This window comes from Elephas maximus, chromosome 21 (genome assembly GCF_024166365.1).
Source record: "Elephas maximus indicus isolate mEleMax1 chromosome 21, mEleMax1 primary haplotype, whole genome shotgun sequence".
Classification (NCBI taxonomy): domain Eukaryota; kingdom Metazoa; phylum Chordata; class Mammalia; order Proboscidea; family Elephantidae; genus Elephas; species Elephas maximus.
The window spans coordinates 77295123-77311045 of record NC_064839.1 but is presented as its reverse complement, the minus strand read 5'-3'; positions in this window follow the sequence as shown (position 1 = coordinate 77311045).

Below are 15923 nucleotides of genomic sequence, written 5' to 3'. Positions count from 1 at the left end.
ATAGATCTTGAAACGTTCTTTTTGATGATGAATTCAACACCATTCCTCTTCAAGTTGTCATTCCCAGCATAGTAGACTAAATGATTGTCTGATTCAAAATGGCCAATAGCAGTCCATTTCAGCTCACTGATGCCTAGGATATCGATGTTTATGCATTCCATTTCATTTTTGATGATTTCCAATTTTCCTAGATTCATACTTCGTACATTCCAGGTTCCAAATAATAATAGAAGTTTGCAGCTGTTTCTTCTTATTTTGAGTAATGCCACACTAGCAAATGAAGGTCCCGAAAGCCTTACTCCATCCACGTCATTAAGGTTGACTCTACCTTGAGGAGGCAGCTCTTCCCCAGTCACCTTTTGAGTGCCTTCCAACCTGGGGGGCTCATCTCCCAGCACTGTATCAGACAATGTTCCACTGCTATTCAAAATGTTTTCACTGGCTGATGCTTTTCAAAAGTAGACTGCTGGATCCTTCTTCCTACCTTTAGGAGAATAAATTTTTGAAAATTCTACTAGCCTTAAATTTCTCCCTGTTACCTACAGAATAATTCTCCCCATCATTGTGTAGCACAGTGGGTTTCTGTTATACATGGCCTTTCTTGTCCTGGGTTTGTAATTTTCTCCAAATGATTGCTCACGATGCAATCTTGCACATGATTGGTTTATTTATTGGCTTGCAGGGATTGGCCTGCTTACTAGCTGCATATGCAGCTTGTAATCCACCCAATAAGATTGAGTGGCTTGCAGTTCACCTAGGGGATTAGTCAATTTGCAGTCTCCTGGGAGGGCCACACCTTGAGATTGCCTGCATAATGGGCAATTTCACAGAGATTTTTGGAGGATTTCATGATCGTCAAGAGCCTAGAGCAGAGTATGTCTTTTGGACTTGGTGTCTCTGCACAGAGAACCCCTTAGAACCAATAAAAGATGTATAATATGGGTCAAAGTCTGTAACACTGAAGATGGAGAAAGATGGTGGGCTTGTTGACCCATGGAGAGAGCTGGATACCTCTGGGCAGGGGGTCGGTGACAGAGATGGTCTCCCAAGAAGGGGAAGCAGTTATAGTGCAGGCCTGTGCAGGTGAAGCCTAGCAGAACAGATGCTACACCTGCTTCTGAGAGCTGTGATACTTGCTGGAGTAAGACAGAGACCTGAATGTGCCCCTGCAGGGATTGCCTGACTCTATTCCACTTACATCCTCTGGGTCCAGCAAAGCACACTCAGGCCCCAAAGCTCAGAGGCAGAGCCAGCAATGAGAAGCCCAGCAAGGCCCAGCACCAAAGCAGAGCATGGTGGGAGCCACATGGCCAGAGTGGGTTACATGTGGGAGGATTGGATAAATTTTCCATAACTAATCTGTTCTTATTGTTTACCATTTACTTTCTATACATAATAATGGCTTTCACTTTGCCAGTGCTGTGTACATGTCTCCTCTGCACAGTTCAATCAGAATGGACGATCTTAGAGCCTGTATATAGACCAAGAGGCAGCCATTCGAACAAAACAAGGAGATACTGCCTGGTTTAAAATCAAGAAAGTTGTGCGTCAAGGTTGTTTCCTTTAACAATATTCAATTTGAGCAAATAACCCAAGAAGCTGAACTATATGAAGAAGAACATGACATCAGGATTGGAGAAAATCTCATTAACAACCTGTGATTTGCAGATTTTGTTTTGGGTGATATGCAGATGACCCAACTTTGCTTGCTGAATATGAAGAGGACTTGAAGCACTGACTGATGAAGATCAAAGACTGCAGCCCTTTAATATGGATTACACCTCAACATAAAGAAAAACAAAAATCCTCACAACTGGACCAATGAGCAACATTATGACAAAAGGAGAAAATATTTAAGTTCTCAAGGATTTCATTTTACTTGGATCCACGATCGAAGTCCATGGAGGCAGCAATCAAGAAATCAAAGGACTTATTGCATTGGGCAAATTTTTAAAATGCAACAATATCACCTTGAGGGCTAATGTGTGTGTGATGGTTAAGATTGTGTGTCACCTTGGCTGGGCCATGACTCTCAGCGTTTTGGCAGTTGTATAATGTTGTGATCACTTCCCTGTTGAAATATGATATGTGGTTACCCCTGTGATGGAATCTGCTGAGTGGTATTGGTGGGGGCGGGGCCTGTGGCAGCTGGCGGTCCCCTCAGGCTTCATTTCTCTGCCCTCTGCTGCCTACTTCCTTCCTGCTTGTCTTGACAAAGTTTTTGGCTTGTCCTGGGTCCTGCAACTTCCTCTTGTCATCTGACCTCTGGTTCTTGGGACTTGAGCTAGCAGCTTACCTGCTGATCTTTGGATTTGTTGACCTTCACAGCTTGTGAGCAGGATCCCTGGTCTCCAACTGCTGATCTTGGGCTTGCCAGCCTCTGTGGCTACATGAATCAGGAGAGGCCTCTATCCTGATCTGCTGACTTGGGGCATTCCAGCCTCTACAATCATGTGAGGTGTTTCCTTGATATAAATCTCTCTTTCTATATATTTATATGCTTTACTAGTTTTGCTTCTCTAGAGGACCTAACTTAAGACATTTAGTACCAAGAGTGGGGTGCTGCTCTGACAGATAAATAAAATGTGGCATCAGTTTTGAAACTGTGAATAGATAGAGTGGCAGCAACAGAGAACCAGCAGCAGCAGCAGAACCAGGAGACCAGGGTGAGACAGAGCTGGAGCCAACCCACAAAGCGAGAGAGATGAGTACCTATGTGCAGGAGGCTTCCTAGTGGAGTGGGATGCCTCCAGGCACTTATTGGTGGAGCTACAGAGCTTTGAAACACTTGCCCCAGCAGAGCAGTTGTGGGTGTGAGGCCCAAGGGCCAAGAGGCCAAGAAACCAGGAAGCAGAAGCTGAAGAGACAAGGAACAAAAGAAGCCAAGCTGCCTCAGTCTCAAAAGGTATGGCCATAGCCTCTGGTGTTTCTAAGGGTAGAGTCACCTCTCAGATGGACTAGGAGAATGGTGCCTAAAGCCGAGGGAGCAGAGTTGCTGTCCCAGTGGGCCTGGAAGGCAGAACTGAAGCCCAGGACCAAGAAGCCTCCTCTCAGAATCCCTAGGGTATGGCCAATATCTAGAGTATAGAAGGGCAGGTCAATTTTGTAAATTGTCTCAGAGAAGAGAGGATTATTTTCAAAGACTTGAGGGCTAATGTGATGTGTTCTGCTCACTTGCTTGGTGCCTGTTATCCTTTCTTCTCCTCCAGTTTCTTCCATTTGTAATGGAAATCTTTGGAAGCAAATAACTTGTATTCTAGATTTCAAAGATGAAGAGGAATTTTGGACTTTGGACTTGGAGTTAAGACTTTTGCTATGACATGATGGGGTGAATATATTTTGCATGTTGCAAGGATGTGATTTTGGTAGAGGGAGCAAAGGGTGGAATGTCATGGATTGAAATATGTCCCCCAAATATGTATGTATCAGTTTGGCTGGGACATGATTCCCAGTATTGTGTGATTTTCCCGTATTTTGTAAATCCTGCCTCTGTGATGTTAATGAGAGAGGATGGGCAGCAGTTGTGTTAGTGAGGCAGGACTTGATCTACAAGACTGGATTGTGTTGTGAGGCAATCTCTTGAAATATAAAAAGAGAGAAGTGAGCAGAGAGACAGGGGGACCTTATACCACCAAGAAAGCAGTGCCTAGATCAGAGCACATCATTTGGACCCAGGATCCCTGTGTGGAGAAGCTTCTTGCCTGGGGGAAGATTAATGAGAAGCTGACAGAGAAAGGCAGTACCCCACCTGGAGCTGACACCCTGATTTTGGTCATAGCCTACTAGACTATGAGAAAATAAATTTCTTTTTGTTAAAACCATCCACTTATGGTATTTCCATTATGGCAGCACTAGATGACTAAGACAGCCTGCCTGATGCAAGCCATGATATTTTCAATAGCTTCATTTGCCTGAGAAAGGTGAACAGAGAAAAAGGAAGAAAAAAGAAGAATTGATGCCTTTGAATTATGGCGTTGGCAAAGAATATTGGATATATCATGGGCTGCCAGAAGAATGAACAAACCTGTCTTGGAAGAAGTACAACCAGAATTCTCCTTATGTACTTTGGACATGTTATCAGGAGGGACCAATTCCTGGAGAAGGGCATCTTGCTTGGTACAGTAGAGAATCAGAGAAAAAGAGGAAGACCCTCAATGAGATGGATTGATACAGTGGCTGCAACAATGGGCTCATACATAGCAACAATTGTGAGGATGGGCCAGGACTGGGCAGTGTTTCATTCTGTTGTACACAGGGTTGCTATGAGTTGCAACAGACTCAAAGGCACCTAACAACACCAAAGCAACAACAACACCCATAGAGCGTGTGATGCCACTGAGTGAAGTCATCATTCCCAGCAGTCCTATTTTTGCTTGAAATTTTGAGGCCTAGTATGTATATGCACCATAGATAGGCAGACACGTATCCTGACATGAAAGACCTTCTTGCTTTTACATCAAGAAACCTGCTTTGCCTCATTGCTCTATTGTTGCTTTCACAGTTCCATTGTGAGTGTCAGCCTCTCTTTAGGAATCATACCATCACTTGTTCTTTTTTCTTATTTTTTTTTGAAGACACTATGTACTGTTGAGTAGTGAAAAAAGCAGCAGACTAACCATCTACTGAGTTGTCTCCTTCAGTATCTTGTCTGTAAGGACATAATAATACATAGTGTTGTGGTCATCCATAATTATTCATGATCATCATCATGCTGAAATCGCGATCATTCTTTAATAGTTGGTGACTTTACATTTTACTCATGAATCATTTCCTGAAAGCACCAAACCACAGCTTCTTAACCTCAGCAGTGTTGACATTTCGTGCTAGATAATTGTTTGGTGTGGGGGGTTGGGTGACTGTTCTGCTCACTGTAGGATGTTTAACAACATCCTTGGCCTCTTTCCCATAGATGCCAGTAGCTCCCCCCCCCCACCAAGTTGTAATGACCAAAAATATTTCCAGACTTTTCCAAATCTGCCCTGGGGGAGGAGAGGGGCAAAATTATCCCTGATGGACAACCACTTTCTCTGAACAATAATCTTCCATGTTTAAACAAATACCTTATAGGTGTTTGCTTTCACTACTATATTAAAATGTAAAACTCTGAGAAGTAGAGTTTCAGAGCTAGAGTAGAAATAGCTTTTAATATTTTACAAGGAATTTTATACAGATTATTTTATTTATTCTTAACCACAATGCCAGGTAAGAGACTCAAGCACATAAAATTCAGTAGATGGCTAGTTTGATAGTTTTTCTACCATTAGTGTCTGTATGAATCACTTTCCACTTAATCACAATTTACTTTGTGAGATGTCTTTTTTTATTAAACTCCTGGTTTAAGATTTTAGATTGAGTGGTTACATATTGCTTTTTGGAATAGATTGTAAACAATTTGAAGAAAATAGCTATTCATTATATAAAACTATTGAATATCTCAGCTGAAATATTAAATACACTATTCACTTAACATTAAAGAAGAAAATAGTCTTCTATTAATACATGGAATAGCCCTTCCTGTACAGTAACCAGTCAATCAATATTGAAAAATATTTACAGTATTCATGAGCATTTTTAGGCAACTATGTGAATAAAGCAACTCATTTCTTTATTGGCAGCTGTTTTCAGTATATTCTGTTGGAGTACATTTTCCTCTGCTCCCTCATTCTAGGTGCTTTCTAGATTCTTCTATGGAGGAAATGGTGCATTCAGGATGCTATGTTACATCTTTCCATCTAATGCTGCTTCCATTGAGTTTCCACGTTTCACAAAAATCTATTTGTATGTGAAAACCACAAAAACTTTAATTTCATAAGAATAGCTAAGTTGAAAAAAAATGATGAGAATAAATGATCAGATGCTATGATGGGGTCATTGCTGAGTTAATCATTTAGTGGTTATGGGGGAATTTGAGATGTGAAAGAGAACCTATGGTGAACCAAATTAATAAATTATTATTGCTAAATTTTAGCAAGGTAGCGCTGAAAAAAATATATTTTACAAGGAAACATCAGATTATATAAAAAGACAAAATATTATTCAACTCAATGGTTTTGAGATGGAAATATTGGGTAAGAGTAGATTTAAGGAGGAAGTACATGACTGTGAGGTGGAAATGCGTTCAGTGGCATAGGTGATTCTGAACTTCAAGCCAGAATGACCACGAGAATGATGGTGTTAGATATAATATGTTTGTAGAAATTAATTTTCTCTAACATGAACACATTCAAGTTGATGTCTAACCTCATCAAGATTACTTTACATCTAATAGATTAATGTATGTGATGAGAAGGGAGTCACTAAGAAGAGTGTCCCCAAACACATGACTTTGTCAAAACCTTTAATATGTGATATAAATATAATAAAATGTGTGAGCATGGAGAAATAAGAGTGAAAAAATAGTAATTTCCAACCTCTTAAAGAGTTTCAGTTCTGTCAGAAACAATAAAAAATTAAATGTGCTAAATTATACTTCTGGGAATTCATTAGGGACATTTTAAAATTAAAAGTTGAGAAGTCTCTATCAAAAATTGTTTCTGAATCTATTCAATTTCTGACAGAAGAGGACTTTAATTATTACGTTGTGTCGCTCATAGAAACCAGAGAATATTCTAGGATGATTGATTGCAGCTGGGTTGGAGAGCAATTCACATTTTTCTCGTTGCAGATTCCATGCTAAATCTAGGAAACAGACACAATAGTTTGTAACAGAATATTCATCAACCTAGACTGTCTTAGAGTTTGATGAGGGATCAGGGGATTTAGTCAACTTTCATTTTACTGAGGAAAATGCACTTGAATATGTCATTTGTAGAAAATTAACTTATGGTGATTGCTCTGAAATATTTTGAAGATTCTGATGCCACTTCTTCACATTTAAATATAGAAATGAAGAGCTATAAGAATGAATTAGTTAAACAGTGAAGTTTTAGGAGTTATGTCAGTTGATGCTGAGGAAACAGCTATGGAGACTTCAAGTGAGGCAGACTGTTGAAAGTCATGGTAAGAATGAGCAGAACTTAAGTTTTCACACAATGAGATTCTTGACAGTACATTCTACACTTTTTTAAAATTAAACCATCTTTCCTAACAGTAAATTCATAAATTTTAAAATGCACATAATTCTAGTCACTTGGATAATATTTCTTACTCCGTCAGAAGTAATCGGTACTAAAAATAATGTAGTATTGCCATGTTCTTTATAGGAAAATATTCAAATACTGGTAAAAACTGACTCATATTTTCAAAACCCCAATTGTTATTATTTAGTTAAACATTGATTTTTTAATGATAATGATGAAAACAAGTATATGTCATAAGCTTTCTTATCATTGAGGTCATTTCCCAAAAGCACTATTGCTTAACTCGTTCAAAATTTAACTAGATGAAGAACTGAAGAAAAAGTTATACCAAATAATCCATGACTGAAGAGTTGAACAAGACAGCCTGATTGGCCTTTAATAATTCTAATTTTTATAATGCTATGAATTCAACACATTGTATCAAAAAACTTTAAGATAAGGTAGAGATGAATCAATACAAACGAACTCTAATGACGATGGAGCATTTTCTTTGTCACGTATTTGAGAGAAATCTGTCTGAGGGGGTTGTGCTAAGGGTGTGTAAGTTTACCTGGTGTCTTCCTTCCTTAGAGCAAACGCCTTTGAGCCACACCTTGGTGAGGTTCTCTCTCTCCCCCGCCCGCACATATGCCATTTTTAATTGGTTTTCTGGGTGATGCCCAGGAATTCTAAGCATTTTAAAGAAGCAATGGGTATAGTAACAATACTTCAAAATCTTTGAAAATAAAACAATTCATTATAGTGATTTTTTTCATTTGATAATATTTACATATGCTATAATCATTTTGATGGGCCATTCCATAGATACATGCCTTTTTAAGAATACCTTAGAAGAAAATAGGTTAGTAAATTCTTTAAGAATAAGATGTTTATATTATTTTTTTGCCTCTACAAATCATAAATTTCTATTCTTAATGTCTTCTAAACTTGTGAATTTTCTTTTAACTACATTGCAAATTGAACATTTGCAGACCAATGTTTTATAGGAGGAACTTACGGGCCTCTACTTTGACAATAGTTAAATTTTTCAAATCAAATGGAAAAATCTATTGGAACTAAAATCAAGGTGTTTCTGTCTTTTGTTGATTTCCTCATCGGACAGAAATCAGTTGCAACTATGCTTTATGAACCCAATTCTAAATCTAATTATTGGTGTTTATGAATTACTCTAAGGATCAGAGTTGATCCAAATAGTATTTTGATAAAATTTCTAATTATTTTTAGTTGGTAAAAAATGATTTTTGTTAAACTTCTTTTAACATTAGTTTTTAATTATACACTAATAAACACCGCCCTAATTGTGTGAGCTAGTTGCATGCTTGCATCTAAAACTGGACCAAGTTATGAAAGCATATTGGAAAGACTAATAATCTGGTGCCCCTGTGAACATTTATTATTTAAATTTATTATGTATTCAACATTTATTAAGAAGAGAGCCCAGGCAATGCAGAAGGGGAGAGCCTAGTAGGATCACTGAGTACTCTCTAGGAATTCTACTTTTGGCCTAAATTTGCATATTTCGCTAAACCACAATAAAACCTGGCAAGTTTCTGGATGCACATTATTTAGAAGGCTCTTGAGCGTGCCCTAGGCAGTTAAGCCCAGCGTTGGTCCCATCTTCATTTATCATGCAGGTGAAGTTAGGCAACAGAGAATACGAAAAAAAGCCTATAACTTTGCTTGATGCAGAGGGAGCCACCCTGAGATGTGTTCTGATAAATACAGTTTTCTACATTTCCAGTAATATTTAGTATCTCAGAGATGCATTAGTACCATCTGTACGATGTCATGCCAGGAACCTGCCCAGCTAATCCTCTGTCTAGTCCTTCTCTAGAAAAAACAAGATTTGTTCTATATGCAATTGGCACTGGTTTATGGTTATAAATTAGTATCGGTGAAAATTCATAAGTAATGTTATCCTAACTTTACAGAAAAGGTAACTATTTCTCAACTTTATTTTAAGGTGGTAAATGTTAAAAAAAAAAAAATGCTAATCTAACACATTTAATACTGGCATATTCTTGACCACTTTAATGCGGAACCCTCCTATCCATAGCCAAGTAACTGAGCTTTGCTGTGATTTGTCATCACTGGAGAACAAAGGAAGAAGCCTATGGAATTTCTTAAAGAATTTACTCATGATAGCAAGTGAGAGTTTTATCACATTCCAATTCTACTGAAGTAAAAATACAGGAGTATTCCCTTTTATCTTGCCAATACCCCCTTGGGTTTAAAAAAACAAAACAAAACAAAAACCCAACCAACCAACAAAAAAAAAAGTTTTCCCCCATCTCAGGAATTCATCTTCAGAGGATATCAAAAGTTGTAAGTGGGTGTTAATAAAGTTCATCCTTCCTCAGTAAAAAGTACAGCTCAAACAGCTCCTTTACGTGGCCAAAATTTGGTATTCCCTCCGTCGGTATTGGCTTTTCTTTCCAGCAGTAACATTGCGCAGAGACCAGGAGATACTTACCAGTCTACCAGTGAGGACTCGTTTTCTTCCTGAGTGATTCTCCTAGGGCCTCTCCTGCCCTACCCCCAACCTCCTTCTGTCCCACGATCTCCTACAAGGTCATGTATTATCTCCACTCTCCCCTTTTCACATCAGTCTAGCCTCTGTGGGTGTCACACAAAAGGTTGTTTGACTTCCTCTACCCTTTTATATTTTTATTGTTATGTGATATTTTATTTACTTATTTATTATAGGAAATCTCTACGCACTACTTAGGGCTTCCTTTCTGATTTCACAAACTCTGTTTGGAAGAAGTGTAAAACAAAAAGGGAACATTAGCTTTTGTTTTCTTCAAAACAAACTTAATTCTCTTCAGTGCAATGGGATATGTCAAACTGGCTGAAAAAAACCCAGGTATTAATAAGAAGGTCATAGGTATCAACATTCCATGTTATTATGTCGATACATAAAATGCACTATACACTTATAATACCATCCTTCTTTATGAGGACTTATAGACTTAAGATCCAATACTAGAAACTTAATGCTACTTTTGAGTATTTAACCCGCTGAATCACCACCAGTTGGTTGCCAGAAACATCAGGGCCTATTGTTAGCATAGGTAGGCAGAGATGACAATCAAGAGAAGAATGCTCAGTATAGGAGAAGGGGGAGGTGTTTCATACATGTAATAAAACAGAAACCTGGAGGGGTGGCTGGCTTTATCATCTGAGGCTCACTTCAGAACATGGAGGAAGTTTGCATTGCTTTGTTCTAACTCCTAGTCTGCACACCCAGAAAAAGTAAAAAATCCCTCTCAATATGCAAGTATAACATCTTTATACTATTTTAATGGCTGCCTGATGATTCATTCTGTAGATATAACAAGACTTAATAACTGTTTCGTCTGCTTTTGGACTTTCGTTTCTAACATTTTGTCGTATCTCTGTATGTATGTAGAGATCTTTCTCATAAATTCCTTGTTCAGTGGTTATTAATAATTTGTAGGCCTTGAAAGACATTGCCAAAATAATTTCCAAAATGTTTGATATCCATTTCCAAGTCCACCAACCAAGTATAAATTTACATGTTTTGCTATGTCTATTTAGGGCTATAATTATTTTTCATGTGATAGATATAAAAATAACTTTTTTAAGAAAAGTATTGCATTTTCTTTTTTTTTAGCCCAGCTGAAATCTTCCTCATATTTATTTACATACTGCATTTAGCTTACAAAAAAAATCAAGACCAAATATGAAATATAAACTTTCAAAGTCAGCACGTAGATTTGGCTTCAGATAAATGCAAAAACCATTTTGCATCATTAATTTTATATATTGATATAAAACTTTTGTATTTTTTCCCTTAACGCAATGTACAAATTAACTAAATACATTTGTCAAGGAGTTTATGTAGAAATTATTTAAAGAATCTTAAATTTTGTAGGATAACTTCTGTTTTTAAATATTAAGGCCATGATTTCATGAATTAAAAATAGCTTTTTTTTTTTTTAGAAGGGTGGGCCTATTTAGGCTTTTTGGAAATATTGAGAATAGTCACTGATCCAGCTGGACAGAATAAAAATCAGTTAGAATGGTCAGCAAGAGACTGAATTAAAATTTAGTGAGAGATTCCTCTACCTCTATGGGCTTTCACTAGAAAGATAAGGGAAAGCAGATACTTAGGAAGAAACATGTCAGCTGGGTTAAAATGGGAATCTATTACTGAGAATACGTAGTATTTTTGCACAAATTAACGAGTCCCTTCTATGTTTATTTGCCAGCCATTCTTCCTTCTTCCTCCCATCCAGGTATTTTCTTAAGGGCCCTATTTTTTTTTTTTTTTTTTTAAAGAGCAATGTGTAAAAAAGAAATTTTGGTAGCAGTGTAAACCAAAATGCCTCACGAGTGGAAGAGGAGAGGAGAGTAACTGGCAAAAAACAAAGCATAGAAGATGTGTGTTATCTGGGTAAAAACACGGTAATCACTGTCAAAGGTAATGCCAGGGAAACAAGAGGAAAGGAGAGTAGGCATTTTTCTTCTTTTATTTTAGATAAGCCTATGTATGGTTGCAGCAGTGCATCTATAGGGAGCTGCCAGAAATTCAAGCCGATTTCAGGAGACAACGTTAAATGAGGAATACCATTGCTGAAGTCAGATGGATCTTGGGTGAAAGCAGAGAATACTAGAAAGATGTTTACCTGTGTTTTACTGACTATGCAAAGGCATTCAACTGTGTGGATCATAACAAATAATGGACAATATTGCAAAGAATGGGAATTTCAGAACACTTACTTGAACTCATGAGGAACCTATACATAGACCAAGAGACAGTCATTCAAACAGAACAAGGGGGTGCTGTGTGGTTTAAAGTCAGGAAAGGTGTGTGTCAGGGTGTATCCTTTCATCATACTTATCCAATCTATATGCTGAGCAAATAATCCAAGACTTTGGACTATGTGATAAAGAAAGAGGCATCAGGATTGGAGGAAGACTCATTTGCAACCTGCAATATGCAGATAGCCCAACCTGCCTTGATGAATGTGAAGAGCACTTGAAACAATTACTGATGAAGATCAAAGACTACATCCTTCAGTATGGGTTACACCACCTCAACATAAAGAAAACAAAAATTCTCACAACTGGACCAATAAGTGACATCACAATAAATGGAGAAAAGATTGAAGTTGTCAAGAATTTCATTTCACTTGAATCCGCAATCAACACCCATGGAAGCAGCAGTAAGATATCAAAGGACATATTGCATTGGGCAAATCTGCTGCAGACCTCTTTAAAGTACTCAAAAACAAAGATGCCACTTTGAGGGCTAAGGTGCCCCTGACCCAAGCCATGGTATTTTCAATTGCCCCATATGGGTGCAAAAGCTGTTCAATGAATGGGGAAGGCAGAAGAAGAATTGATGCCTTTGAATTATAGTGTTGGCGAGGAATATCAAATACCATGAACTGCCAGAAGAATGAACAAATCTGTCTTGGAAAGAGTACAACCGGAGTGCTCCTTGGAAGCCAGGGTGGCGAGCCTTTGTCTTATGTACTTTAGACATGTTATCAGGAGAGACCAGTCACTGGAGAAGGACATCATACTTGGTAAGATAGAGCGTCAGCAAAAAAGAGAAACACCTACGACAAGATGGACTGACACAGTGGCTGCAACAGTGGGCTCAAACATAGAAACAATGGTGAGGATGGCACAGGACAGGCTAGTGTTTCATTCTGTTGTACATAGGGCTGCTTGAGTCAAAATAGACTGGAAGGCACATAACAACAAGTCTATATCAATTTGATTGCCTTGTCTTTTATTCTTTGGCCTCAGCCTAGTCAAACCTTGTTTTGTGTCTTTCTGATAATTGCTATACTTATTTTGGATTGTATCCTAGGTAATGTATGTGGGAGTCACTGTTTAAAGAGAATACTAAGGAACTTTCTGGACTGATCTACAGAGTTCCAAGTATAAATAAAGGCATGAGAGTGTAGGAAGGGGAAAGAGCCCAGGTAATGAGTAGACCACAGGTAAGAGGATAAGAAACTTTGCAAGAGGGAAAGAATATTTGACACAGTGACAATCAATATTCCTTCATTTTTTGTTTGTTTATTTTTGTTAGGAACACTTATTTTCAAAGGAATAAAATAAATCTATGGAATTTGTCAGCCAACACCAGAGAAAGTGAGCATCAACCCAAACATTTGAAGGGCATATCCACATAAATCCATATCTTACACAGCTCACTAAAATTATAATTATTTTAATCATTACTTCCATTTCCCTTTATACTTTCATTTCAATATTTAAATTATTTATGATAATCAACTGATCCACATTTGGTGACAATTTATTAATACTTAATTGCATAGACATCTTTTAATGTTTATTATGAAATAATTTTTGTTATTCACGTTATTTTCTTAAATGATAAAAATTATAGATTTTTTTTTAAAAAAGATTTATCTATATTTCTCATTTAGAGGCAGATTTGACTGGTATTTAAATGAAGGCTTAGTAGACTCAAAACAAGTTTCTTGTTTTTGTTTTTTTAGTTTGGAGAGTTGTCCTTCATTTAATCAGTAAATTTTAATCTGTGAATCTTACATTGAACTTTCAGAAAACAAAATTATTTTTCATTAATTTTCCAATTTCAAAGACCTCAAGAAAATAGAAGCCTAATGAATCAAAAGTGATCTGATTATGATTAAAATATCATTTTAAGTTACCTGTAAGAGAGATTAAATCACACTAATACTGTTCAAAGACAGTGAAAAGAAAAATACTTCTAAAGAAAAGGTTAATATTGTACTATTTTACTTAGAAAGAATGGAATCTATAGGAAATAATTTAATGTCCTTATTGAATAGGTGCATTTTATAAACCTTAGAAGTAAATGACCAGCAGAAGAGTATCAGAATACTGTATTAATACTTGCACTAAGCCCATAATAAAACTGAAATAATTAAGATAAAGTGTAAGTTAGAGTGATCTGTTTGCTGTTTTAAAACTCATGTGGATTGCCTATGGTTGTCACCTGTTGATTATTACATAAACTGTTGTTTTCTAGGCACGGTGTGGTGGTGGAATCCAGAAGAAAATAAAACTAATTGTGTCTCAAGTAGCATCAAAATTCCAGAGAGAAGGTTCTTCTACTTGGTTCCTAAAGTAGGCCGAAGATCCACGAGGCTGGCCTGAACAGCCTCGGTAACTGGGGCTAAAAGTCTTAGCCACTTATCTATAGAAGTCAGGACAACGAGTAGTATACACTGAAAATAAACTGAATAGGGTAACGTGATTTTGTACCTATAATTTATCTGCTTATAAAAAAAAAAATGTTACTGAATACTAGTTACCTTTTATACAACAGACTTACTTCCGCTACAGACACATTGAAAGATGAGGGTTCTTGAGTGAAGTAAAAGCTACCTGACACACGTGAGGTTACAATCGAAAGAAGAAAAATTCTTGGTACAGGAGTATCCAGCAGCAAACAATTATACATTACCTCCCCCTCCTTTTTTTTTTCCTGCTTGAGAAATTTCTGGTAATGTTTTTATACACATATATTGTCATTTCAAAGAAATTATTTTATTTAAAAAATCCTTGGCCACATATCTGCAAGTGCCTTTCAATTGGCACATTCTGAGAATGGACCTGTATGGATAATGTTCCCATATTTATTTATCAGATTTATTTATGAAGTTAGATCATTTAAGCTACAGTTTTGTATCTCAGTCTTCTGGCATAATTTCTGACTTGGTACCTTTTAGTTATTCAATACTTGGGTATGGGCAATAGCAATACACTTTGAGCCTTGACTTCTGTCATCAAATTTCAGGCCTCTTAGTCCACTTAACTCCCCTTTCATAAATTCTCTGAAAGACTCCAGATTAGCTTCTTTGTTCTTTCACAGACAATTTAGCTCTCCAGGTATATTCCAAGCACTACCTAACATCTTGAGCTTATCTTCACCTCTAAGTGCTACTCCTTTGTTTGTTGAGTTCAATGTTATTTCCATCTAACAGTTGTGGCCGATTGGTATTGCGGTTTTAAAATAAATGATGCAGGTCTTGAGCAGAATGACATTTTTTTCTATTTTTTTCCCAGAAATTCTATGGTTACAATTATATTTGACCTCTCCCCACAGTTGTTGTTTTTATAGCACTTTATCTCAAGGACCTCAAGATCTATTTTCATAGTGCTCAATTTTCAGAAGTGCATAAATTGTTATCATAGAATATTAAACCATAGATTTTCTTTCTCTACCAAATTTATTCCTTGGATGATGTTTATGTACTTTGACTTTCTCCTATTAAATTCATATTCCTTAAGGTATGCCACAAAGATTTGCTCATTTAACCCTCGTATCAAATTGTAAGCTCTGTGATTTTATCCCCTGAGGGAAATCTTGGGTTCTAACACACAAGAAGAATTGAATGAGTAACAATCATATGCTAGAGCGTCATTCAAAAGGAAATCCTGGTCCATTCCAGTGGTGTTTAACATGCTAGTTGCCCTACTGCGGAAACACCGAAGGCCACACCAGCCCATTAACTATATTCTGTACTCACTGGGAAAAGATGTCATACCATTTATTTTTTTCTCTTATTAAAAATAATATATTTATTCAGTTGCATTTGTTTTATTGGTAACAACCCAAGATATTCTTTGGCAAATATTTTACATATTTTTAAAGTTATAATGTTTTTAGATCACTATGTTCCATATTACCACAAGATGACTTGGCATTCCGAAATATGAAATAATTCTATTCTTACATTCATCATGATTAAACGAGGCGTTATCTAATATGCAATATATTTTAAGTTTCTAACTGACAAAATAAACTACACATTTACTCTAATAAAGAAATCTGGTTTGGAAATATGA